General features: G+C 43.4%; 1 long non-coding RNA gene across 1 annotated transcript in view; it reads left to right on the top strand.

The window, feature by feature from the left end:
• Positions 1-4,098: 4,098 nt before the first annotated feature.
• Positions 4,099-26,113, top strand: part of LOC125464720 (uncharacterized) — a 65,610-nt gene continuing 43,595 nt past the window's right edge. The window contains exon 1 of the long non-coding RNA XR_007250071.2: positions 4,099-4,280. This is a non-coding gene — a long non-coding RNA (uncharacterized LOC125464720). The remainder of the gene's footprint in view (positions 4,281-26,113) is intronic.

Here is a 26,113-nt window from a genome sequence, read left to right as displayed (position 1 = left end):
TAGTCAAATTTCTGAGTGCAAAAACAATAGGGCAATAATAGTAGGGGTTTCAACTACCCTAACATCCACAGAGATACAAAAGGGTGGCATGGTGGCTCATTGTTCAATTCCACCCTTGGGCGGCTGCCCATTTGGAATTTGCACATTCTCCCTGTGTCTGCGTGAGTTTCCTCTAGGTGCTCCGGTTTCCTCCCACAGTCCATAGCTGTGCAGGTTAGATAAGGAAACCAATCAGATATGCAGGGTTGCAGAGATATGGTAGGTGCATAGGGAAGGGTGGAATGCTCTTCAGAGGATCAATGTGGACTTGATGGGCTAAGTAGCCTGCTTCCAAATTGTAGAGATTCTAGGAGATTCTAAACAAATTGAAAGATACAGAGGACACCAGATTCTTGAACTACATTCAAAGACATGCTAGATAACCAAGTGTGAAGCTGGATGAACACAGCAGGCCAAGCAGCATCTCAGGAGCACAAAAGCTGACATTTCGGGCCTAGACCCTACATCAGAGAACCTGTTTTTTTAGCCAGCACATGACAAGCCCAACTAAAGAGGGTGTAATTCTCGATTCATTCTTAGGGAATATTGTGCCAGTGGATGAAGTAGCAGTAGGTGACCATTTAGGAAGTAGTAACCAAAACAGAGTTAGATTTATCATTATTGACAGAGACATAGAAAGAATAGGGCTACAAATTCTGAATGGCTGGAAGGCAAATTTTAGAAGGCCAAGAGATGATCTGACAAAAGTAAGCCGGAATCAGTGCCTAGAATGTACATCAGTGGCAAAACAGCAGAAAGAATTCAAAAGCAAGATTTTATTGCTACATTTTGTAGATATATCCCTAGAAAGAAAAAATCGTGGACTGCTAAACCTGGAGCCTCCTGGCTATCGAGGTCCAAAGGGTAAAATAAAGGAGAAAAATTGAGCTTGTGTCAATCTCAAAAAATGTAATGCTTTAGGAAACTTAGAAGAGCATAGGAAGTACGGTGGGGGGCGGGGAGTGGTGGTGACAGGTAAAAGGGAATAGGGAAAGCAAAGATAAGTTTACGGTTCATAAAGACAGGGAAAATTCAAATATGTTTTGTCAGTGTGTTAAAAACAAGAGAATGACTAGGGAAAGGGTAAATACCACCAGAGATGTACTGGAAACTTTGATGCAGAAGATGTGGGCAGGTTTCTCAATGAGTATTTTGCCTCCGTCTTCACAAAGGAGAGGGAAGTTTCAAATATTCTAGTTGAAAAGGAGGAGTGTGAAATATCAGATTAATTAAGCAAAGTGAGAAGGGCGATAGTGGAAGGACAGACGTCCCTGAAGGGACAGACAGACTATATTGTAAACTAAAACAGAAATTGCTGGAGAAACTCAGCAGATCTCACAGCATCTGTGGAGGGAAAGCAGGATTAATGTTTCAGGACCAATGACTCTTCTTCAAAACTAGGTTGTATCCTGTGCTATTAAAAGAAGTCAGGGAGGAAATATCAAATGCTCTATAGAGAAAGAGGTGAAACACCAGAGGTCAGTGAATGTCCTACCATTTATTCATAAATGGTGTGAGGGATAGCCCAAATAATTATAGGCCAATCAGTCTGATCTCAGAGGTGGGCAATTTACTATATCAATATTGAGAGGTAGGATTTCCAGTTACTAAGAAAGACGTGGATTAAACAAGGATAGTCAACATGGTGTTGTTAAGGGTAGATTATGCCTTACCAACTTAATTGACTTTTGTGGAAGTAACAAGGAGCCTCTTTGAGGATAGTGCAGTGGATGTTGTCTACATGGAATTCAGTCAGGCATTTGACAAGGGCCCACCTGACAGACTGGCCAGTAAAGTTAACGCTCATGGGATATAGGGGAATGTAGTGAGTTAGATCTGAAATGGCTCAGTTACCAGAAACAAAGGGTAATGATTAATGAGGCATGATTAGAAAATTTGCAGACGACACAAAATCAGCCAAGAAGTTGATAGGAACGAGTATGACTGTCAACTGCAGGAAGATGTGACTGGTTCAGTTCAGTGGGTGGAATAGTGGCAAGTGGCATTCAAACCAGAGAAGTGTGAGATTATACAAATGGCAAGGTCAAAAATGCAAAGGAATAAACTAGAGAATCTTGAGAAGGTGCATGTTGTGGTCCATGACCACAGGTCCCTAAAGGTGGCAGGGCAAGTAGGTAAGACGATAATGAAGGCATACCACATGCCATCCTTCAATGGGTAAGGTTTTCAATAGAAGGGCGGAGTTATAATGCTATAACTGCACACCACAGCTGGAATTTTGAGTAAGTTTTGACCACATAATAGGAAGCAGAGTACAGAAGAGATTTACAAGAGCTTGAAAAATACAGCTTTGGAGAAAGATATCACAGGCTAGGATTGATTTCCACAAAACAAAGTGACTTAATTGGGGCGTACAAAATAAAGAGAATCTTAGGTATTGTGCACAGGGAAGATCTGTTTCCCTGGCAGTGAGGTCAGGGTGTACAGGCTTAAGGTGACTGGCAGAAGGATTAGAGGGGACATGAGGAAAGAATCTTTCCTTCAGAGGGTAGTGGGTGCCTGGAATTCCCTGTCCAGTTAGGTGGTTGAGGCAGAAATCCTCAACTCCTTTGAATAGACCATGAATCTACTGTTGAAGGGCTGTAACCGGCAAAGCTACGGGCCAATGGCTGAAAAATAGGATTAGAATAGGAAGTTAGGCTACTTGGCCAGTATAGGGGTGATAGGCCGAATAGTCCATTTCTGTGCTCTAACCTTTTTTCCATTCTTAGGTGGAAAACCTATAAACAGAGAGGGAAATTTTAAAAAACTGTACAATCACTGGCCAGCCTATCTGAAAGAGTTCTGCTCCCTGCATGTGTTTTAGGAATGTCTTTCGCTGCTTCACCAACCTCGGATTTTGGTCACCATGGTCTGAATCTCCAGGCTGGCAGCTTTCACTACAGCAAGTGACTGATATCCCCACAGCTATGGCACGGACCTCTTATGGGAAACCACAGCAGGAGGACCCACTCCAACCCCAACAGCGGCACCAGGGACAACAGCCTGAGCTGTGCAATGGATCACCACTATGCCTTCACTTCAACCCCATTGCCATTGCACAGGAGATCAATACAGAGCTCCAGGTGAAGGTAACCCAATGCAGTTGTCCTGAGCAATGCTGTGCCCGGAATTGCAGGGTAAATCCATCAAATCGTTCAAGCCACTTGCCGTACCTATGCCCGTCCCCACCACCAATGTGATGGAGCCACTAAACTAGTTGATGCTCAAGATTCACATCCTTGGGATTGCACTCCTGATCCTAACTGTTTGCAACAATTTAGTCCCACGGGACTGTCACCCACAAGTAACAGTATTTTCACTTTGGCTCACCCTGTCTCCAGCATGGCTTCCAGTGGGAAGTGGGAGACAGGGAGGAAGAGAATAACTCTTTTCTATCTCTACCTCCCATTTGAATCCTTCCTCAGGCTGTCACTGTCACTACATTCCAGGCTGAAATCAGGAAGCAGGAGATAAAAGTTGAGATTGTGTTAGTGAGTCAGAACAATGCCTGATTTGACTCTGTGGTGTTGGTTGAAAGATAAATAATGGCGATGTCATAAGTGAGAAATCCACATTTCTCCTTCAGAAAAGTGATTGATCCCTATCTCTTCCAAAGGAGCTAAGATTAGACATCTTATACTGATCTATGGACATGGGGCTTAGCATCCTGTGGTATAAAATATCAAAGTCCCAGCCCCAACTGCAGTGGAGCTAAATGAAGTAACAGACTCTTTCATTAATCTCAACTAACTCAGAAAAAGATAATCCTTAGCTCTTTATGGAATTGGTAAAGAAGGCTCTAAAGGAGAACCACCCAAAGGGTTAATTGCTGCTGTGACTTTATAACTGAAATTACAATAAGAAACAAGGACAACAGGGCGAGGCAAACATCTTTTCTGCTTAGAACTAACCCTGTAGTTTCCTTTTTGATAAAAACTTTAATTTGAAATGGCGAATCATTGAGCAGTGCGTGGGTGTAATTCTACCTCAACTCATTACCTTGCACCCATGGAAATATTTACGTCAAAATATGGTTTTGACTGTTTACGCTAAATGCTATTATCTAGAGCATCTAAAACCTCAAAACTTCTTCAGTTTTGAACCAACCAAAAGTAACAAGTTGGATAACTGATAGAGAAATATGAAAGTTTGAGCATCTTTTAACAGATTGAAATATGGGATGTAATCAGGAGGTGTTGCGTGATGGACAGATTCTTGATGGGGCATACTACTGAAAGGTAAGATTTCAGTTTGTGGATAGCAAATCCCTTGTGTGGCATTTTAAAGGTTCTCTGGGATGTGCATTATCTGAGCACAACACTGAGCATTTATTCTCTGTGTGCCCAATAGTAGAAGAGCTGGAATGTCGACAGCCAGTTAATGCTTGTGTAAGGATTTAGCATTTTGTTTCTGAGGGACATGAGTTAGATTGATTGGTTTTAGCTGGGGAATGATGCTTAGAACATTGGAATAGCAACAAACATTGGATAGAGACATGCGATTGGCATTTGAAGAAGATTTGCCTTTGCGCAGCATCTACCCGAAGTGCTTTACAGCCACTGGTGTATGTTTTGAAGTGTAAGAATGTAAAAAAATTGCTATTTCCACTACCCCTTCCTTCTACTCTCCAAACCAATTCAACCAATGCATTTCAGGATCTATTACTAAACACCAAACATCTTCACCCAATCAGGAAAAGTGTGGGGTAAACATTCACAAAAAGTGTTGGGAATACTCAACAGGTTTGGCTGCATCTTTAGAGAGAGACAAACTGCTAAAGTCTGAAGTTGACTATCTTCCCTCAGAATGGCCCTAATGAAAGGCCATCAGCCCCTGGAACCATTCCAGCATTCACTGTTTTTATTTCAGATGTCCAGCATCTGCAGTATTTTGGTTTTAGGATTTAGTCCAGACTTTAGCACTAAAATAACTAAAAAACTGAAAGTGCTGGAGAAACTCAGCAGGTGTGGAAATATCTATGGAGAGGGAAACAAAGTTAATATTTGAGTCCAACATTTTCAGATGAGTCATTCTGGACACTTCTTAGTTCTGAGGAGTTGAAGAAGAGTTATATTGGACTCAGAACGTTAACTCTGTTTCTCTCTCCACAGATGCATCCACAGCTGCTGAGTTTCTCCAGCAATTTCAGTTTGTTTTTCAGATCCCCAGCATTTGCAGTACTTAGCTACTAATGAGCTGATGCAGGAGGTAATGCCTGGGAACATGTTGTGCACCCATGAAGTCAGGGGTAAGGCAGCAGGGACACAATGCAGAAATGAAAGGGAATATAAATCTGGCCTGCGATACAATTAATTCCAAATGCTGAAAATTTCAATGCAACCTCACAAGCAAGTCAGGATGTGATTACAGGGCTGCCAGTTTTCTTTCCAAAAGGTGAAGTTTTCCAAGAAAATATTTAACCCTTTCTGGTCCAATGCGGCACAGCCCTGCACAGATAATACCATTCCTTGTATAAAGGTCTAATTTTCATTCTTGAATGGTGCTAAACTGCACAGTTAGGTTGTTGTTTCATTTCTAGAATGTTCGTAGCTATAGTTTATTTCTGAGTCATACTGCACACTACCTCATCCTGTATATGTGGAATTGTTTTAGCTTCTCAATGCTGCCTACTCTGATGAAGATGTCAGGAGTGATCTATTTGAATGGGAAAACTGTGGGGACCCCTCTCCATGGCAGTAACTGCAGTATCAACCCTGCAAAGAGTTACAGATTGATGGGTCACGCAGTCAGAAATATTTTTGTCTGTAAGGCAGCATTGAGCAGCTGACATTGAAATTATTTAAAATCAGAATAGAGAGAGATGGCTTTGCCTTTATGATTAGATGCTGAAACATAGGGCCATAAAATAATGTGAAATTGCCCTGGAGCCACAAATTAATTAATATAGCAGTACACCTTATAGGGACTGTTTGAAAGTAGAAAATGTCAGAAAAAAGGGAACAATTTAGTTTTCATTAAGAATAAGGAAACTAACTCCATTGTTCTGTAGTTAGAAGATACTAATTGCTATTTGCACTTCTTGGCTTGGAAAACATATTCGGAGACTGAATGTCAGAAGCCAAATCCAATCTCACCCTTCCGTGCCACAACGTGTAGGCTCTCCAATATGATTCATGATTTAAAATCAGTCATTTAATTCCCATCCCTCCAAAACAATTTTTGAATGCATAAGTTGTTTATGACAGACATCAAGGTTAACAACAATAACAGCTTGCATTTATGTAGCGACTTTAACATTTTGGATGATTAAAGGCACTTCAAGAGGAGAGTTGTCAATTTGAATCTGACACCAAGCCACATGAGGAGATATTAGTCTAGATGGTCTAAAGCATGGCCTAAAAGACAAGTTTTAAGAAGTAACTTAAAAGAGGAAAGCGAGAGAGAGGCAGAGAGCTCGAGAAAGAGAATTCTGGAGTTTAGGACTGAGTTGACTGCATTAGTGGTGGAGGGATAAAAATCAGGATTGTGCAAGAGTCAAAATGTTCCAGAGAACTAAATACCTGAGGCTTTCATAACAGCTAATAATCCAGAGAGTGTTGAGAGTGAAAAGTGTCAGATGTGGCACGCCATCACTGTCAAATAGAGGCTAATGAGGAAAGAGCTGTATGTAGTTCTCGATACTTCAAATAGGTTATTCTAAGAACAATTTATCTTGATGAATATCTCTGCTTTATGAGTTCAGCTTCAAAATTTAAAGAGTGGCACTTTGATTATTTTGATAAAAACATGTGAATGGCATTTGAGTATTGCAAAAGTAAGCCTGTCATGGAAAAAAAAGACTTTGCAAGCATCTTACACAAAACTGTACCTCTGATCTGTGTTGTTCATAGCTCAACACTTCCTGTGACATACTTTAGCCATTTTAGCTGAACAAATATGATAGTATAAGCCACTAAATTGCAATTCCAAAGTATTTCAGGTCCATTCTACAATGGTTTAATTTACATTGGCAGCAGAAAGGTCGGTCTTTCTGAAATGTTGTGAGCTAACCACTCCCCCTAATAATGAAAACTTTCCTAAATATAACTGTTCTAAAGTAATAAGCTGCCCAGAGGTGCTTCACACATAAAGTTTGACACAGAGACACTTAAAGAGGCCTAGAGAGAGGGAACAAAAGCCTTGGTAAAGAGGTAGCTTTCAAGTAATATCTTAAAGATGAAAAGAGAGGTAGTGGGGCTGACAGGTTTAGGGAGGGTGTTTCAGAATTCAGGGCTTTGATGGTTGAAGGTATGGCCACCATTAGTTGAGCAATTAAAATCTTGGATGCCCAATTGGCCAGAACAGGGTACCTGGGAGGGTCAGGAGGCTGGAGGTGATTACCTCCAGATAAGAAAAGGTTAGACCATGGGACGAGAATGAGAAAACTAGGAGGAGAATTTTAAAAATGGAGAGGTGGTTTAACTGGGAATCAACACAGATCAGTGAGCACCAAAATGATTGGTGAACAGGATCTGACAAGGGTCAGGGCAAGGGCAATAGAACTCTAGAAGACCTCCAGTTAAGAAAGTGTAGAACATAGAACACTAGCCAGGATTGCTTAGAATAGTTATAAAGTAAAGGAAAAGTCACTTTAGCTGCAGTGGATTAGGGACCATTCTCTCATGAGAGAGAGACAACTGGTTGTGAGTCTAACCTGAGAGTCACCATGCCTCAGCCAGGTGCCAAGGCTGAGGAGGCAGGACCTTCCTGGTGTTCCTAGCCCATGTGGGAGTTGAACCTGTATTGTCGATTTTACGCTGTATTGGCAAACCAGCTGTCCAGCCAACTGAGCCAAGAGACACTTCACCACCCTCCCTCACCACCCACCCTGACCAACCGGTCAAGGGTTTCTGCTCCTATAAACCTGAGGCAGGAGCAGAGTCAGACAGTCAGGCAATGTTACAGAGCTGGGTCAGGTTTAGCCTAACATTGATGTAGATATAGGGTCATGTCAAGATCAAATATGATACTGAGGTTGCGAGCAGTCCTGTTCAATCTTGGGCAATTTGCCAGGGAAAGGGTTGGGATTCATGGATGTAAGCAAAGACTGAATATAATGGTTTGGTTCTTCACAATGCCTCCTTGGATGAAAATCCTGCTCACCCAGTCCAGCACTGGGGGTCATAAAAGTTGTATGACCATCAAGAGGCAATGAGGGCTTGATAGAGCTGGTACTGGGGTAGCTCTCAGTGTTGCCACCAGGTTTGTAAAACTGAGCCTGCATTTGTGGATGATGTCAACAGGAGTTGCAAAGATCTTTTCAACAGCACTTTCTAAACTTGTGACCTCAACTACTCAGAAGGACAAGGGCAGCTATGCTGTATGTACCTCAACCCTATCCTTAGTACCTTCATTTCCCTAATAAAAGCAGAAAGTGTTGAAGACACTTGGGATTTCTGGCAGTGGCTGGAGCAGGAGAAACAGAATTAACATTTCTCTCTCCATAGAGGCTATCATATCTGCTGAGTCTCTCCAAAACTTTCAGCTTTGTCCTCAGTTTTGTTTTTGGTTCCTTCATATGCTTGTTTAACTGAATCTATCAAGCTCAGTTCTGGAATTTTCAATTTTTCTCAACACTTTTTAGTGCAGGGAATTACAGCTTTCCCCTATCCTTCATGTGAACACAGCCACTATCCAGGTTTAATTATTTGCCCCCTTTTTTCCCAGATTCCCATCATCCCCCAAACTAGACAAAGTGGTTTCTTCCAATCTTCACTATCATAGGCTTTAATCAGCTTAATAGGCCATTCCTTTATTTCTTCAAGCAAGTTAACATACTTTTGGAATTGCTTTAAAAAAAGGCAGTTTGTCAAGCCCTTTTGTCTTGCTCTCATCAAGGCAGCTCACAAGAAATGCCAATTTAAAGTGAAATGAACATTTATACTGTCTGAAAGTAGAGGAGTCACTGTGGGCCAATTAGTTGATGACTGACAGTTAACTGCAAAGCTTTGTGTAAAGTTTACATTTTAAACCAAGCAGTTTGACTCTGATTGGTCAAAGTGTTGCCCCAAGGGACACACCATGAAAAAGCTGACAACTGTTTTGTTGGGTTGAAATGGGAACAGTATTCCTTTCTGTCTGGATGAAACAGTACCCTGCATATCCATACACATAGGTTCAAGTACTGCAAGAAGAAAAGCTTCAACAAAGTGTGTCTATTTTTCAGCAATACTCAAATTCAGTATCAACAAGTGATTATTTGTACCCTTGGACTAGGGAGTTGGATATCAACTGTTGATGAGTCTGCTGTTTTACTAACGGGGGTTTCATTTGGGCATCAGAAGCAACAGATATATCCAAGACACAAATGTAATGATTCGTAATCTCATTAACATCAACTTCTCCTTTGTGAATAGATAGCTTAAATCAGAACAGTCAGTGACCTTTATCCTACATTGGACACACTCTACCTGGAAACATTCCATGTTCACTTTAGATATAGTTCACCTCTGCCAACAAATATTTTCCGATCAACATTCACTTGACTGAAAGCTTCTTGGCTAAAATATTTTGGGCTTCTATTCAGAGATTGCAAACTACTGAGGAGTCTCCTAAAGCTGCTTTCTGGTTGTCCCAGGCATTTCCTGAAACACGCAAGTCTGTCAAGGGGCAGCACACTGGCTCAGTGGTTAGCACTGCTACCTCACAGCCCCAGGGACGCAGGTTCAATACATCCATGCACAGCTTTGTCAGTGGAGTTTGAAAATCCTCCTCATGTCTACTTGTGTTTCCTCTGAGATCTCTGGTTGCCTCCAACAGCCTAAAGATAGGCAGGTTACATGGGTTAGCCTTGGGAAATTACCCATAGTGTCCAGATATGTGCAGACTAGATGGGTTAGCAGGGTTACAGGAATAAGTTAGGGGGTGGGGATTTGTGAGACATTCTTCAAAAGGCCAGTGTGCACTCAATGGGCCAAATGGCCTGTTTCCAGACTGTAGGGTCTCTATAAATATAAGGAGTCTATGGAGAGATTTGAGGCTGATTCATGTCAGAAGTCCAGCAAAGCATGTTGTGATGGGCATTATGGCTTGTTAAACACCTTACTAATGCCACAACTCACCTCATTAGAATTGAACTTTCTGCATTAACCAAACAAGTTGGATCTTGAGAATTCTCGATGCAGAAGTCCAGGTGGGTACGTGGTGACTTCAGCTCATGGCTGATTAAAAGAAACCTCCATGTTGCTCAGCATCTACAAGCACCAGCCACACATAGCCCTTGGTATCCAACATCTCTCATAAGCTTCATGCCAGTTCTCTAACACAAATACAGTGAGCTCAGGAAACACAGAGGGGACACTGGTAACTCATGTTGAAGGACTTCTGCAGGACACTCATGGTTTGGACCAGACTGCTTACTCACCATCTTAGCACTCACTCACTCAGCACCTAACAGCATGCTCAGAACATCCCTGCCTTTCCACATGTACCTGTTAGTGTGTTGATGCTTCAGCCAAAACCAGTGGCCATTGGTACTATATTGTATTGCACAGACACATAGGCAGGCTGCTCATCATTAGGGGTCAGTCTGGGGAGGGCAAGGATGATTTGCAGTGAGACTTCAATCAAGCAAGACGCCGTAGGCCAGTTAACATCTGAAATGGGGAACATGTTAGAATGAATCATAAAAATCATTATAGCAAATCATCATAAAAAAATTCAAGGTAATCAGGCAGAGTCAAAATGGTTTTGTGAAAAGGAATTTGTGTTGTCTTTGGGAAAATTATGTGCTTTAGATAAAGAGGAGCCAATGGAATTGTTGTGCTTCATTAAAGGTTATTGAAAAAGATATAAGCTCAAGGTGGAGAGGGTAATAGGTCAGCATGGTTAGGAGGTTGGTTAGCTAACGGGAAGCAGACAGTAATCATTTTTGGATCATTTTCTGAATGAAGGGTAGGCTGTAGGAATTGGTACTAGGACCTTAGTGGTTTGCAGTTTAAATAATTGACTTGGATGGAGGGTAGAATGTACGCGAGCCACATTTTAAGATGAGAGAAAGATAGGTGAGGAAGTAAGTTGTAAAGAAGACATAAAGGATCTAAAAAGAGAGACAGATTGTTTAGGTGGCTGGGCAAAGACCTGCCAAATGGAATGTAAAATGACAAAGTGTGAATTGTCCATTTTGACAGGAAGAATAAAAACAAAGCATACTATTGAAATAATCAGAAATTTGCACAATTCTGAGATGCACACGGCTCAGGTTGGGTTTGTATTTGAATCACAAAAAATTAGTGTGCAAGTACAGCAAGTAATTAGGAAAGTTGATAGAATCATATCATTTATAGTGAGAGAAATTGAATATCATGGTAGAGAGGTTATGATTCAGTCATACAGGCCATTGGTAAGACTGCATCTGCAGTACTGTGTACAATATTAGCCAGCATTTTTAAGGAAAGATGCAAATGTATTGTAAGCAGTTGAAAATTACAGAAGATTGGTCAAGATTAGTATCTGGAATGGGCAGATTGTCTTAGGGGGAAAAGTTAAATTGCTGGACTGTACCCATTGGAATTTGCAGAAGAAAGGGACAACTTAATTGAACATATAAGGTGCTGAGGGTTATTGATGGGGTGGATATGTAATGGATAATTCCTGTTGTGGGAGAATCCAGAATTGAATAACCTTAAATAACAAAGTGTGGAGCTGGATGAGCATAGCAGGCCAAGTAGCATCTTAGGAGCACAAAAGCTAGCGTTTCGGGTCTAGACCCGTCATCAGAAACGGGGGAGTGGGAGAGGATTCTGAAATAAATAGGGAGCGAGGGGGAGGTGGACCGAAGATGGATAGAGGAGAAGATAGGTGGAGAGGAGAGTATAGGTGGGGAGGTAGGGAGGGGATAGGTTAGTATGGGGAGGATGGACAGGTCAAGGAGGTGGGATGAGGTTAGTAGGTAGGAAATGGATATATGCTTGCCCCCACACCTCCTCCCTCACCCCCATCCCAGGCCCCAAGATGACTTTCCACATCAAGCAGATGTTCACCTGCACATCCGCCAATGTGGTACACTGCGTCCGTTGTACCCGTTGTGGCTTCCTCTACATTGGGGAAACCAAGCAGAGGCTTGGGGACTGCTTTGCAGAACACTTACGCTCCGTTCGCACTAAACAACTGCACCTCCCAGTCGTGAACCATTTCCACTCCCCCTCCCATTCTTTAGATGACATGTCCATCCCGGGCCTCCTGCTGTGCCATAATGATGCCACCCGAAGGTTGCAGGAACAGCAACTCATATTCTGCTTGGGAACCCTGCAGCCCAATGGTATCAATGTGGATTTCACCAGCTTCAAAATCTCCCCCTCCCCCACTGCATCCCAAAACCAGCCCAGCTCGTCCGCTCCCCCCACTGCACCACACAACCAGCCCAGCTCATCCCCATCTTCCTAACCTGTTCTTCCTCTTATCTATCCCCTCCTCCCAGCTCAAGCTGCACCCCCATTTCCTACCTACTAACCTCATCTCACCCCTTTGACCTGTCCGTCCTCCCCGGACTGACCTATCCCCTCCCTACCTCCCCACCTGTACTCTCCTCTCCACCTATCTTCTCCTCTATCCATCTTCAGTCTGCCTCCCCCTCTCTCCCTATTTATTTCAGAATCCTCTCTCCATCCCCTTTTCTGATGAAGGGTCTAGGCCCAAACCGTCAGCTTTTGTGCTCCTGAGATACTGCTTGGCCTGCTGTGTTCATCCAGCTCCACACTTTGTTTTCTTGGATTCTCCAGCATCTGCAGTTCCCATTATCTCTGATTAACCTTAAAAGCTGCCCACTTAAGGCAAAGATGAGGTGAATTTACTTTCTCACAAAGGGTGATGAGACTTTGGAACTCTTCTCCAAAGGCAGGAAACGTAGAGTCTTTAAATATTTTTAAGGCAGTGGTAGATAGATTCTCAATAAACAAGAAGCGAGATGTTAATGTGGGTAACAAAGTGTGAAGTTGGATGAACACAGCAGGCCCAGCAGCATCTTAGGAGCACGAAAGCTGAGATTTCAGGCCTAGACCCTTCATCACATGTTAATGTGGGTAGGTGGGAATGTGGAGTAATCAGATCGGCCATTATCCTATTGAATGTTGGAGCAGACATGAGAGGCTGAGTGGCCTACTTCTGCTTTAATTTGTATCATTGCATGTAAAATAGAAACATACCCAGTAATGTTAAGCACAGCTCCACTGGTAACACTTTTCCCTCCGAGTCAAAAGTCTCTTTGTTATGGTGCCACTTCAGAGCACTGAAAGTAAAAAAACCAAAGCTGTCACTCTTGTGTAGCGCTGAGGGAAGCAGGCATTGAGATAGATGATTAGCCATGATCAAAACTAGAATGGTGGAGCAGCTTCAATGGGCCGAATGGTCCTGTTCCTAGAGCAAGGGAGATATCTCTGGTGTGCTAAACAAATGCATCCTTCATTCTCACATTGCTGGTGGTGGCAGCTTCCTTTGTGTAAATTGACAGCTGTATTTCCTGCATTACAATGTTGACTCCAATTTGACAGTGCTTCTAAAGGTTGTGCAGTGCTCTGGGACATCTGCAAATTGCAAAAGCTGTCAATCAAATGTCAAATCTTTCTTTTTAATAGATGTATTTCTTTTTACAAACCTTCCTTCGAACATGCTAGTGGTGAACGTAGTCTGAATTCTGAAAATGCGATTGCAATGTGTGGGCATGAGTTTGGTTACCAGAATGTGTTCATGCCTAGTTACCCAACTGTGACTGCTATTTTTAGCATGTGGCCAAAGTTTTCTCCACTGCGAACAAAGCAACAGCAGCAAAGCAGATTTCTTTATATATCAAAAGTAAGTGTGTACTGTTCTCCCTCTGGCTGTTCTTTTCTCTGTTAGGAATGCAGTGTCTTCTTTTAATATGGTCAACAGAGTAGCATTTGTTCAAGCCCATAGTTCTAGATCAGGTGCATGACTCTTCTGCAAAGCAGGGTCCAGCAAAATAGGATAGGAAACCCAGCCAAACTAATCTGGATGTGACTAAATAAGGCTGTTGACACACTCCTTTAAGTTGTCAAATGTCTCATCATCTGACGGAGCAAAGTTTATTAAGAAGTTTGTTACTTGCTCAGCCATGAAACAATTGAACTCTACCAATCGAGTTTAAGTAACCCCTTCTCAAAGACAATTGAGAGTAAGCAATATATGTTGGTCTTGCCCATAGTATCCACAAGCCACGGGCAAATATTTTTATGTAAAATTCCAGTAGTCACCATGTTCTGCCAGCCATTATCACCCAGCAGCTGACAAAATGGTTTTGAGAAGCTGAATGGCTTGGCATTATTGCTATATCCCAACAGCCAGGAATCAGAATGTGAGAAAGCAGTGAGAGAGATCCTCCTCAGTTGTAACATCAAGTTAGGAACATGACCATCTTGCCCAATTTATTTCCTGAGGCTAAATTAAGCATTTGCCATTACAGGCTTATGGAGCTAGATCTTAATTGAGAAAATGAACCAGCGACAATGTGGTTTGCTTAAATTTCATCCTGCCAAAAATTTCAGCCCCCCTTAATCAATCTTGTTTTCACCTTGATCCCTCATAGACCTTGACCCCATCCTATGACAAGTTGGTAAACCTACTGAAAGCTTGTCATAGCAGGTCATAGAGTCATAGAGTCCTACATAATGGAGATAGGCCCTTCGGCCCAAACTGGCCCATGCTGACCAAAATGACCATCCACGCTGACCCCATTTCCCTGCACTTGGCCCATAACATTCCAAACCTTTCCCATCCAAGTATTCATTCAAATGCCTTTTAAACGCTGTTAATGTACTTGGCTCACCCACTTCCTCTGGCAGCTCATTCCATATGCATACCACCCTCCTTGTACAAAAATGTTGCCCCTCATGTTCCAATGTATTCTTTTCCCTTTACCTTGAACTGATGCCCTCCAGGCCTCGATTCCCCAACACTGGGGAAAAGTCTGAGTGCAGTCATCCTGTCCATGCCTCCCATGATCTTATACACTTCTATAAGATCCCTCCTCAGTCTTCCACACTCTACAGAGAAATGTTCTAGCTTGTCCAACCTCTCCCTATAACTCAGTCCCTTGAGTCCTGGCACCATCCTTGTAAATTTCCTCTGCACTCTTTCCAGTTTAATAACATCCTCCCTATAACAAGGTGACCAAAACTGAACACAATACTCCAACTGCAGCCTCACCAACATCCTGCAACATAACTTCCCAATTTCTATTCTCAATGCCCCGACTGATGAAGACCAGTTGCCAAAAGCCTTCTTCACTGCCCTGTCTACCGATGACTCCACTTTCAGGGAACCGTGCACCTGAATTCCAAGGTGCCTCAATTCCACTACACTCCTTAAGGCCCTACCATTTACTGTGAAACTCCTACCTGGATTTGACTTTCCAAATTGCAACACCTCACATTTATCTATCTTAACTCCATTTGCTATTTCTCAGTCCATTGATCAAGATCCTGCTGCAATTTCTGATAACCTTCCTCACTGTCTACGATACCTCCTGTTTTAGTGTAATCCACAAACTTTCTAGTCATGCCGTGTACATTCTCACCCAAATCATTGATATAGATAATAAACAGCAATGGGCCCAGCACTGACCCCTGAGGCACACCATTAGTCATGTACCATCCAATTCTGACATGCGTGAAGACAATGGAAAATGTTTTACCTGTGACCTGACCACTGAGACCACAGTCACAACCCATCAGCAATTAAAGTTTCCTTCTGGTAATGTACTAAATTATTTTTAATTCAGTGTACTTTCCCCTATTTTATCAAGATCTGGTTATAAAAGGTTCTCACAAATACTTGCTCTTTGACCATATTTCTCAACTTGGATTCTTTGCTTTTTTAAAAAATACCAGAGCACATTTGCGTCAAGCAGAAAATTACAAACAACACTTAGAAACTGGGCAGTTGAGGAGGGCCATAGTCCTGCCAGTGTTGTTTGATACAACTTGGATGTGCTGCATTTCTCTGGTGCCTTTATATCTCAATTAACAAGAGCCTATTACAATACAGATTATCTGAGAGTATCCTGATAGTTGGGCCTGTAATGGGGGAATGGATAAATACAGATATCAAGGAGGTGAGCAGCAAATGCAAAGTGATGATGAAGGACAATTTTAATTTTTGCATCGACTGAGGAGAAGCAAAACAGACCACACAACGAAGGAAACGCATTTCTGGGAATGCGGTCAAGTTTTGTAGAAAAACATTCAAAATGTATGATATAGAAGCAACCGAGACTGAATTTAATGGTGAATGACAAGCCAAATTAGTTCACATCTGATGGTGGAAGTGCCTTTTGCAATATGCTTTAATTTAATATTGGCCCAGATTTCAAGGCTGTTATGACAGTGTAATCGTCAACATTCACAGTTATTACTTTTGCTAATTCTTTCATGGAATGAGGCATTGCTGGATAGGTGAACATTTACTATCCTTCACTAACTGCCCTGCAGAAGTAGGTGGTGAGCTGCCTTCTTGAACCATTGCAGTTCACATGGGGTAGGGACGCCTGCCGGGTTGTGAGGGTAGAAGCTCCAAGATTTTGCCCCAACAACACCGATGGAACAGCAATGAAGTTCCAAATCGGGATGGTGTGTGTCTTGGGAGAGAAACGCAAGGTGTTCCAATGCGCCCACTGTCCTTATCATGGGTTTGAAAGATGCTGTTGAAGGAAGCTTAGTAAATTTCTGCTGTGCATCTTGTACATACTGCTGCAGAGTGTCAGTAGTGGAGGGACTGAGTATTTGTGGATGTGTGGGCAATTAGATGGTCTGGTTTGTTTTGTGTGGCATCAAGCATCTTGAGTGTTACTTTCAGCCAGGCAAGTGGAAAGTATACAATCACACTCCAGACTTTCACCATGTGGAAGGTGGGAGTCAGGAGATGAGGTACCAACTACAGAATCCCTAGCTTCTGACATCTGCCTGCAGCTACAGTACTTACAAAGCTAGTCCAGTCAGTTTCTGGTCAATGCTAATCCCTGGGATGTCAATACTGAGATTTATTAATGGCAACGGCGCTGAATAGCAAGGGGAGATGTTCAGATTCTCTGGTGTTGATGGTTATTGCCTTGCCTCTGAAATGCAAGAAATATTTGGATCCTGTGCATGGGTGGGAAGTCACAAGACTCTACAACCGACTCCCACAGCTACCTAGAATACACCTCCTCCCTCCCACCTTCCTGCAACAATTCCATCCCCCATTCCCAATTCCTTCGCCTCCGCAGCATCTGCTCCCTGGATGAGGCATTCCACTCCCACACATCTCAGATGTCCTCGTTTTTCAAGGACCGCAATTTCCCCCCCACAGTTGTCGAGGAAGCCCTTGACTGTGCCTCCCGCATTTCCCCCAACTCATCCCTCACACCCCGTCCCCACAATAACCGCCAAAAGAGAATCCCCCTCGTCCTCACGTACCAACCCACCAACCTCCGGATCCAACACATCATCCTACGACACTTCCGCCATCTACAATCTGACCCCACCACCAAAATAGACATTTTTCCAAGCCCACCCTTGTCTGCTTTCCAGAGGGACGACCATCCCCATGATCCTCTTGTCCACTCCACACTCCCCTCCAACCCACCACACCTGCAACTGCAGGAAGTGCTAAACCTTCGCCCACACCTCCTCCCTCACCCCCATCCCAGGCCCCAAGAAGACTTTCCACATCAAGCAGATGTTCATCTGCACATCTGCCAATGTGGTACACTGCATCCGCTGCAACCATTGTGGCTTCCTCTACATTGGGGAAACCAAGCGGAGGCTTGGTGACCGCTTTGCAGAACACCCACGCTCGGTTTGCAATAAACAACTGCACCTCCCAGTCGCGAGCCATTTCAACTCTCCCTCCCATTCCTTAGACAACATGTCCATCCCGGGCCTCCAACAGTGCCACAACAATGCCACCCAAAGGTTGCAGGAACAGCAACTCATACTCCGCTTAGGAACCGTGCAGCCCAATGGTATCAATGTGGATTTCACAAGCTTTAAAATCTCCCCTCCCCCCACTGCATCCCAAAACCAGCCCTGCCTATCTCCACCTCCCTAATCTGTCCTTCCTCTCACCTATCCCCTCCTCCCACCTCAAGCCGCACCTCCATTTCCTACTTACCAGCCTCTTCCTGCCCCCTTGACCTGTCCGTCCTCCCCGGGCTGACCTACCCCCGTCCCTACCTCCCCATCTACACTCACCTCTACTGGCTCCATCCCCGCCCCTTTAACTTGTCTGTCTCCTCTCCACCTATCTTCTCCTCTATCCATCTTCGATCCGCCTCCCCCTCTCTCCCTATTTATTTCAGAACCGTCTTCCCCTCCCCTTTTTCTGATAAACGGTCTCGGCCCGAAACGTCAACCTTTGTGCTCCTAAGATGCTGCTTGGCCTGCTGTGTTCATCCAGCTCCACGCTTTGTTATCTCACAATTCTCCACAGGTTGTGTTGTGGAATTCCTCTACTGACAGCAAAAATTAGAAATCACTGAATGGACAAGAGTATGCTCTTTCCTGTTATAATGTGATGGAACATCCTTGAAAGTATTACACTTCATTGTCTGAAGAATAACTTAAGATTTTGATGTTGTCTCATTCTCATCGTTATTGCTGAACAACATCCCCGGCCCTGAAAAAATAATAAAGTTGTGGAATGTCCATTCTGGATAAAATAACCATACTGATATATTAAAGTAATAATTTTAACTATAAAAACATTTAAAAATAATATTTCAGCTCCTATCTATGCCTTCTGTATGGTCCAATCCCTTATTTTAGCTCCTGGAAAAATTCCAACACCAGTGAAGGCTAATGAATGTGTTTTACTTCCTGGTTTGTCACCTATGAGATTCCTTAAATATGGTTGGCTGATTATTATGGCTGGTAATATCAATGTTTCCTGGAGTTCCCCTTACTTTGGTGCCATATTCAAACTGAAGTCTGGGCACACAGGGGACGGCACACCACGAAGATCGTTAGAACTTTGAGGACATCTTGCTTCAAAATCAGCGACAAACACTGCCATCACTTTGGTGTTGATTTCAAAATCTAGCTGAGCAGCTTGAAGAGAGAGAAGGGAAGCTCACAGTTTTTAAGTATGGGAAATTGCAAAGGAATTAGAAATTAATTGATCACAATAAAATGGTTTGAACTAGTATTAAAAGGTAAAGAGAGGACATTATTCAAAGGAATATCTAACACAACACAATACAAATACATACCCAAAAATGCAAAGTGGTTTGGCAAAGGTGATCAACAATGGAGGTCGCATTATATGAAGCTAAAAGAAATTGTCTTCATCACTTTGCAAAAAATAATGGAAATATGCAAGTCTGGGAAAACTTAGGAAGAGATGGAAATAAGACCAAAGTAATCCAGAAAGGGTTGCGTTTTGATGGTGATGGTAATGGTGAAGTCCCACCAGGGCCAACAGCACTCTGCTTGGTGGTGGCATCCTGAGTGGCATACTGCCAGTGTTGGCCAATTAAGGGATCACTACCAGAGCCAACATCCAATTAAAAATGATGGCTCAGCCCCAAAGCTGTGCCAGCCTAATCAGGCAACCACTAGCTCAGGAGCGCCACCTCTGGCAACACCAGAAACAGCATGCCCAACAAAGACAGCTTGATAAATGAGTTTCAGAGATAGTAAGAACTGCTGATGCTGAAGTCAGAGATAACACAGTGTGGAGCTGAAAGGAACACAACAAGCTAGACAGCATCAGAGGAGTAGGAAAGCTGACATCTCGGGTCTGGGCCCTTCTTCAGAAGTGAGTTTTTTGTCTTCTCAAACAATGATCTGCACCTTGGTGGTTACCTCTGTGTTAAGCATCTCCGAGTGTGACTTCAGGGCCCCATTCTGGCACGGGAATGTCTGCTGCAATTGCCTGTGTGGGCTGAGAATGTGCCTTATTCAGTGGTCTCTGCTTTCTCTGGGTCTTCTTCTCCACCAGCTGAGCTTTACATTCCTGCTCACCTCTTTAAATACCCATTGAAACAGTCAGACTCCAGAGGTCAAGGCTATCAATGATAGCCTCCCTGGTGTCAGTGACAGCGTCTACCATCTTCATAATCTCACACACAGTGTGCTGTCTGTGTAGTGGAGCTGTCAATGTCCAGGAGGTTACGATCCAGTGACCTATTCATCATATAGAAAATCTTTGAGCTGACTCTGGTTGGTGGAATGTCAATTTATCAACCAAGGCCTATGTGCCAATCAGCACTGTCTCCTCATACAGTATAATTTTTTTTCCTTGAATTGGTATTCTTGGATGTAAATTCCTGATGTTTGCCAGATGAAAAGTGTCCTTTTTCAGCAATACCCTAGTTCTGTACTACTGAATGACTAATTTATTGGAGTTCTCTGAGGAAGTAAAAAACAATAACAATAGAGAGACCTTAGATATGCTGGATTGGATTTTCAAAAACCATTTGATCAGGTAGGCGCTACAAGCAGAGAGCAGGGATAAATGGTTCATTTTTCCAGGCGCTGACCTACAACAGTGGAATGAGATTCGGGTTAGTGCTGATTTACAATTTATGCCAATAACACGGATGAGGGGGCTGATTGTATGATGTCTAAGCTTGTCAATCACACCAAAATACATAGGAAAGCAAGTTGTCAAGAAGAGATAGGGGGTGTGAAAATGGTTGGCGATAGGTGAGTGGGCAAAAATATGACAGGTGGTCTTCTTCCTTTTATCATAGAATCCCTACAGTATGGGAACAAGAAATTTAGCCCAAGAAGTCTGCACCAACCCGCTGAAGACCATCTCACCCAGAGCCATCCCACTACTCTATCCCTGTAACCCTGCATTTCTCATGGCTAATGCACCTAACCTACATATCCTTGAACACTCGGGGTTATTTAGCATGGCCAATCCACCAAACTTGCATGGTTTTGGACTGTGAGAGGAAACCAGAGCACCCAGCAGAAACCCACACAGACACGGAGAGAATGTGCAAACTCCACACATTTTCATTTCATGATCTACTCTGAGTAAAGTTTGGTCTCTGGTAGGGAAGCTAAGTCAATGGGAAATAAAGTGTAGAGTAGCCATAGTCTAATTGAATAACAGAATAGACTTGGATGGCGGAATGTCTGACTAATCTTTACAAGAATATAGACCAACCAAGAGTGGAGAATGGGAACACAGTATACACTGTGTTCACTTAGCAACTCACAGTGCCACTATTATTCCTACAATATAAATAGCCCATTAATTCTAAATTTCGTTACTGTTCCAAAACTGTAAAAGATTTGGTTTAAATTGTGAGTTTGATGTGTCATCAGAAAGAAAGTTTGTGCATTCTAGAGTTTGCTGGCTGCTGTGGTCTTCCTCTAAAGCTAGTGATAATACATTGACAAGCACAGCAAAGCACTCTCAACAACCTACCCCTTTCTCTTGGTTCACCACTAAAGTTGTCTTCCTTTCGACAGACAGCAAAAGAACATCAGGTTAGGAATACAGGAAGATCAGAACAAGACTAGGCATTTATCCACTTGTGTCTGTCTGCCATTCATTGAGATCTTGGCTGATCTGCCACATAAGTCTATATCCTGACCATTTGTCCAATTCATTCGTGGGATGTGGATGTCACTGGCTGGATCAGCATTCATTGCCCAAGCTTGAGAAGATGGTGGTGAGCTGCCTTCTTGAACCACTGTAGTCCATTTGCGGTATGTGCATCCACAAAGCCATTTGGGAAGGAGTTCCACTGACCCACTGACAGAGAAAGAATGGCAACATCGTTCCAAGCCACGATGGTAACAGGCTTGGAGGGGGTCTTGCAGATGGTGGTGTTCCATTTATTTACTGCACTTGACCTTCTAGAATTGTAATTAGATTGCGTTGCCACCTGTACTCAAGCACAGGAATGCATGAGTACAGTGAAAAGTGTACAATGTCGCCATTCTCCAATGCCATCTTGGTTACAAAACCAAATGTAAAAGAAGAGAAAAAAGTTCCGAAGAGCCAAAACGTAAGAAAATGTCCAGATCTTAAAGTTGAAAGTCTTATCTCCATAAAAGTGTTTGGAATGCTCAGCCAATGATGTAGGCACACAGGCCTAGCCACAGCCTGGAGCCTAGGTCAGCCTGCGTGTGTTATATCAATCTCCAGGAGGAACCAAATTTCTTATTGTTGCTGTTGATGCTGCTGCTTCCAATCGCCCTGAGAAGGTTCACCACCACCGCTCCCAAATGCTGAAAGGAGCTGTGTCATTGCTGCCATCACCGCATCCTATTGCCAGGCCCAGACGGTGGCTAGCACCATTATGCGAAAGGCCCGCTTTCACTGCCGATGCCTTGCTGCCTCATCCCCCCGTCACCGAGAGGAGCCCGGAATCCCATCACCACCTCCGACCACCGGGAGGCTGCCACCATTGGATGCCTGGCCCATCCCTCACTGCCATGCCATGCCACCGAACCGCCACATAGGGGCTTTAATGAAATGTAAAACAAAGAAAGAAAAAGATCAAAAGTAAAAGGGACAGAAAAGAAAGAAAGCAGACAAGAGTGAATGAGCGCAGCCTCAACCTTGCTACTCTGCTGCCATCTTGGGTGACAACTGGTAGTGGTTGTGGGGTTGTTCCATATCCCTTCATTAATTTGATTCTTAAGAAAATCTATCAACATTAGATACAATATTGACAATTGCCTCAGCAGCAACTGCGGTTTGTGGGAGGGAAGAGTGTCAAACTTCTCCTGCCTAATTTGAGAATTCCATGGCATTAAGTTGAGAAGAGTCTAAAAATACAAAATGCTTCTTTTCTGAAGGAACAATGGGAGCCACTGAACTAGTAAAGCTGAACAGACCCATTCCCTCCCTGGCCTGTGCACAATCGCATGTGTTCCTATCGACTCTCCTAATCCTTCTCAGTCGCATGAAAGAGTCAGCTAAACTCTGCTATTTTCTACCAGCGCAGAGAAGCAAATATTTAACGCAGTGTGGTTTTAAATAGAAATCAGTTTCTTGAGTTAATGAGGCATTGCTGGTCACAAACATGGCTGTTATTCAGTTTGTGAATTCACATCCTCTCTCATCTTCATCAACACTGCTGCTTAACTTTGGAAATATTTACCTTCTCAGCCCCTGCTACAGTCGCGCTACTCTTCCAAAGATGTACATCATTTCATTCTGATTTCCTCTCAGCTTTTGCCCTTTACCTGATGACCTGAGTCAAAGGCCTCGAGCGAGAACTGGTTAGCCACAGGGACATGGGGGATATGATCTGGAATGAAAGCAGGTGAAACATAGAACATAGAACAACTTCTTCTTCTATTTGGGCAGTCTCTTGGGAACGAAGATTACTTTCTTTCAGCCCGATGTTGGGTACAGACACCCTGCCCCAGGTGGATCACAATGTCTGTAAAAATGAAAGTACCACTGGGAACTGAACTAGAGCACTATCTTGAGGTGTACAAGATGAGGTGGAGCCGTTCCCATTCATCAGAGATACTGGCTGTTCCTTTTGGGGCACTCTGGATTCAGCATGCTCCTTCTACTACATGCACTTGGCCTTCATCTGGGACTATCAGAGACATTCAGAATTGTCAGCACCTTTGCAAATGCTCCCTCTCTAATTGAGAGCCATCCTGGCCTAGAGACTTCCATCAGTCAGGGAGAATGTTGCTTTTTCTTCTGCAAGCCCCTGCCTTCCTGTTGAGCACTTACTGTGATGATGTTTGGAGCAGATAGCTTGTCTTTTGGTGTGTGGATGGTGCAGAAGCTTACTGCAACATCCAAGCAATGCCCCAGTCCCGTCATTTAGGCCTGGAGTGATGGTAACTCTCCAGTGTCTCAGAGTCCAGATTGATATTGCTTTGCTTCTTCCTTTATGTCGCTTCGGTGCCTGTCATTGAGGTCTCCGAATCTCTATAATTACTACCAAATTATTCCTTCCACAAATCATCAGCTGTCACTGCAAGGCAGCTCTTTCCAACATCTTCCCTCATCTCACCCTTCCTAAAACTATGGATTTTCCTGGGATTAATACATAGCCTGTCTTTTGCTGTCAACATGGAAGGAATGATATTTAACACTGACTCTCTGACAGCAGTTTACAAAGTTTCCATGGGCTTAGGTGCAAACAAAGTGACCCTCATCGGGGGGCTATACCCATACAATAGAAAATGCGGGTTTTGCAAATGGGTTTTGTCAATTAGTTAGTGAAGAATCTTGATGACCTACACAGAGTCCGAACCATCAAGTATGAAGCAAGATTAGAAATTAAACCCAACTCTTGTGCTGGAAGCCAAAATAACTTTTAAAACATCTTCAATGCAAGAGTCACAGAGTGACACAGCACAGAAACAGACCCTTTAGTCCAACTAGTCCATGCCGACCAAGTTTCCCAAATTAAACTAGCCCCAGAGATAGTAAGAGCTGCCGATGCTGGAGTCAGAGATAACCCAGCGTGGAGCTGGAGGAACACTGAAGTAGTCCCGCTCGCCTTCATTTGGCCCATATCCCTCGAAACCTTTCCTATCCATGTACCTGTCCAAATGTCTTTTAGATGTTGTAACTGTGCCCACATGCACCACTTTCTCTGGCTGTTCGTTCCACACACGATCCACCCTCTGTGTGAGAAAGTTGCCCCTTTTAAATCTTTCTCCTCTCACAATAAAAATATGTACCTTAATTTTGACCTCCCCCACCCTACAGGAAAAGACCTTTGCTATTCACCTTATCTATACCCCTCATGATTTTATAAACCTCTATAAGGTTACCCCCATCCCCCTATGTTCCAGCAGAAGAAGTCCCAACCTAAGCTTATAACTCAAGCTGTTCGGTCCTGGCAACATCCTGGTAAATTTTGAGAAGACTTGTAGCTCAGGTTGAGGTTCTGGATGTGAGTTTGCTCGCTGAGCTGGAAGGTTCGTTTTCAGACGTTTCGTCACCATTCTAGGTAACATCATCAGTGAGCCTCTGACGAAGCGCTGGTGTTACGTCCCACTTTCTATTTATCTGGTTAGGTTTCCTTGGGTTGGTGATGTCATTTCCTGTTCTTTTTCTCAGGGGGTGGTAGATTGGCTCCAAATCAATGGGTTTGTTGATGGAGTTCCGGTTGGAATGCCATGCTTCTAGGAATTCTCATGCATGTCTCTGTTTGGCTTGTCCTAGGATGGATGTGTTGTCCCAATCAAAGTGGTGTCCTTCCTTATCTGTATGTAAGGATACGAGAGGATTGTAAGGATGTGTAAGGATTCTCTCAGAAGAAACCCAGCAAACCATCAGGCCGACAGTTGCACCAACATTAAGCAGGAAAAAGGAAGAAAACACACTCAATACACAAGAAAGGAAAGCCCTAAAAGGACTCAAAAAAGATAAAAACATCGTTATCCTACCTGCAGACAAAGGTCGCTTGACAGTCATCTTAAACCGAATAGACTACATTGAGAAAGCGAACGAGCTGCTTGCAGATACCGACACCTACCAACAGGTGGCGATAGACCAGACCCCACAACTAGAGAACCAAATCAACAGCCTTCCTCAAAAAACTTCAAAAATCTGGAGAATTAAACAAGAGAGACTTCCAAAAAATGAAACCAGATGGATCCAACACACCACGCTTCTATGGACTACCAAAAATTCACAAACCAGGAGCCCCCCTTAGACCCACAGTGTCGCTACCTGGAACACCAACCTACAGATTAGCCAAGGAACTACACCAAAGACTAAAACACCTAGTAGAAGACTCCTACCACTCCATTCGCTCCACCCAAGAATTCCTGAACACTATCAAAGACACCAAGATAGAAGAGGATGAAATAATGGTCTCCTTTGACGTAACAGCCCTGTTCACAGCCATCAACATCAACCTGGCCAAAGAATCAGTGACTACACTATTAGAAGAACCGAAGACACATACACCAGACACCACCAACCTCGTCAGGAAGGACAACATCATCAAGCTAGTGGACCTATGCCTCACCACTCACTTCACTTTCAATAACAAAACCTACAGACAAACCGATGGTACATCCATGGGATCTCCGATATCAGGGTTCTTAGCAGAGGCAGTAATGCAGAGACTCGAACAAACAGCTCTGCCAATCATCCAACCCAAACTTTATGTCCGCTATGTGGATGA

The sequence above is a fragment of the Stegostoma tigrinum genome, chromosome 27 (genome assembly GCF_030684315.1).
Source record: "Stegostoma tigrinum isolate sSteTig4 chromosome 27, sSteTig4.hap1, whole genome shotgun sequence".
NCBI lineage: Eukaryota > Metazoa > Chordata > Chondrichthyes > Orectolobiformes > Stegostomatidae > Stegostoma > Stegostoma tigrinum.
This window is presented reverse-complemented; position numbering and strand designations above follow the sequence as displayed.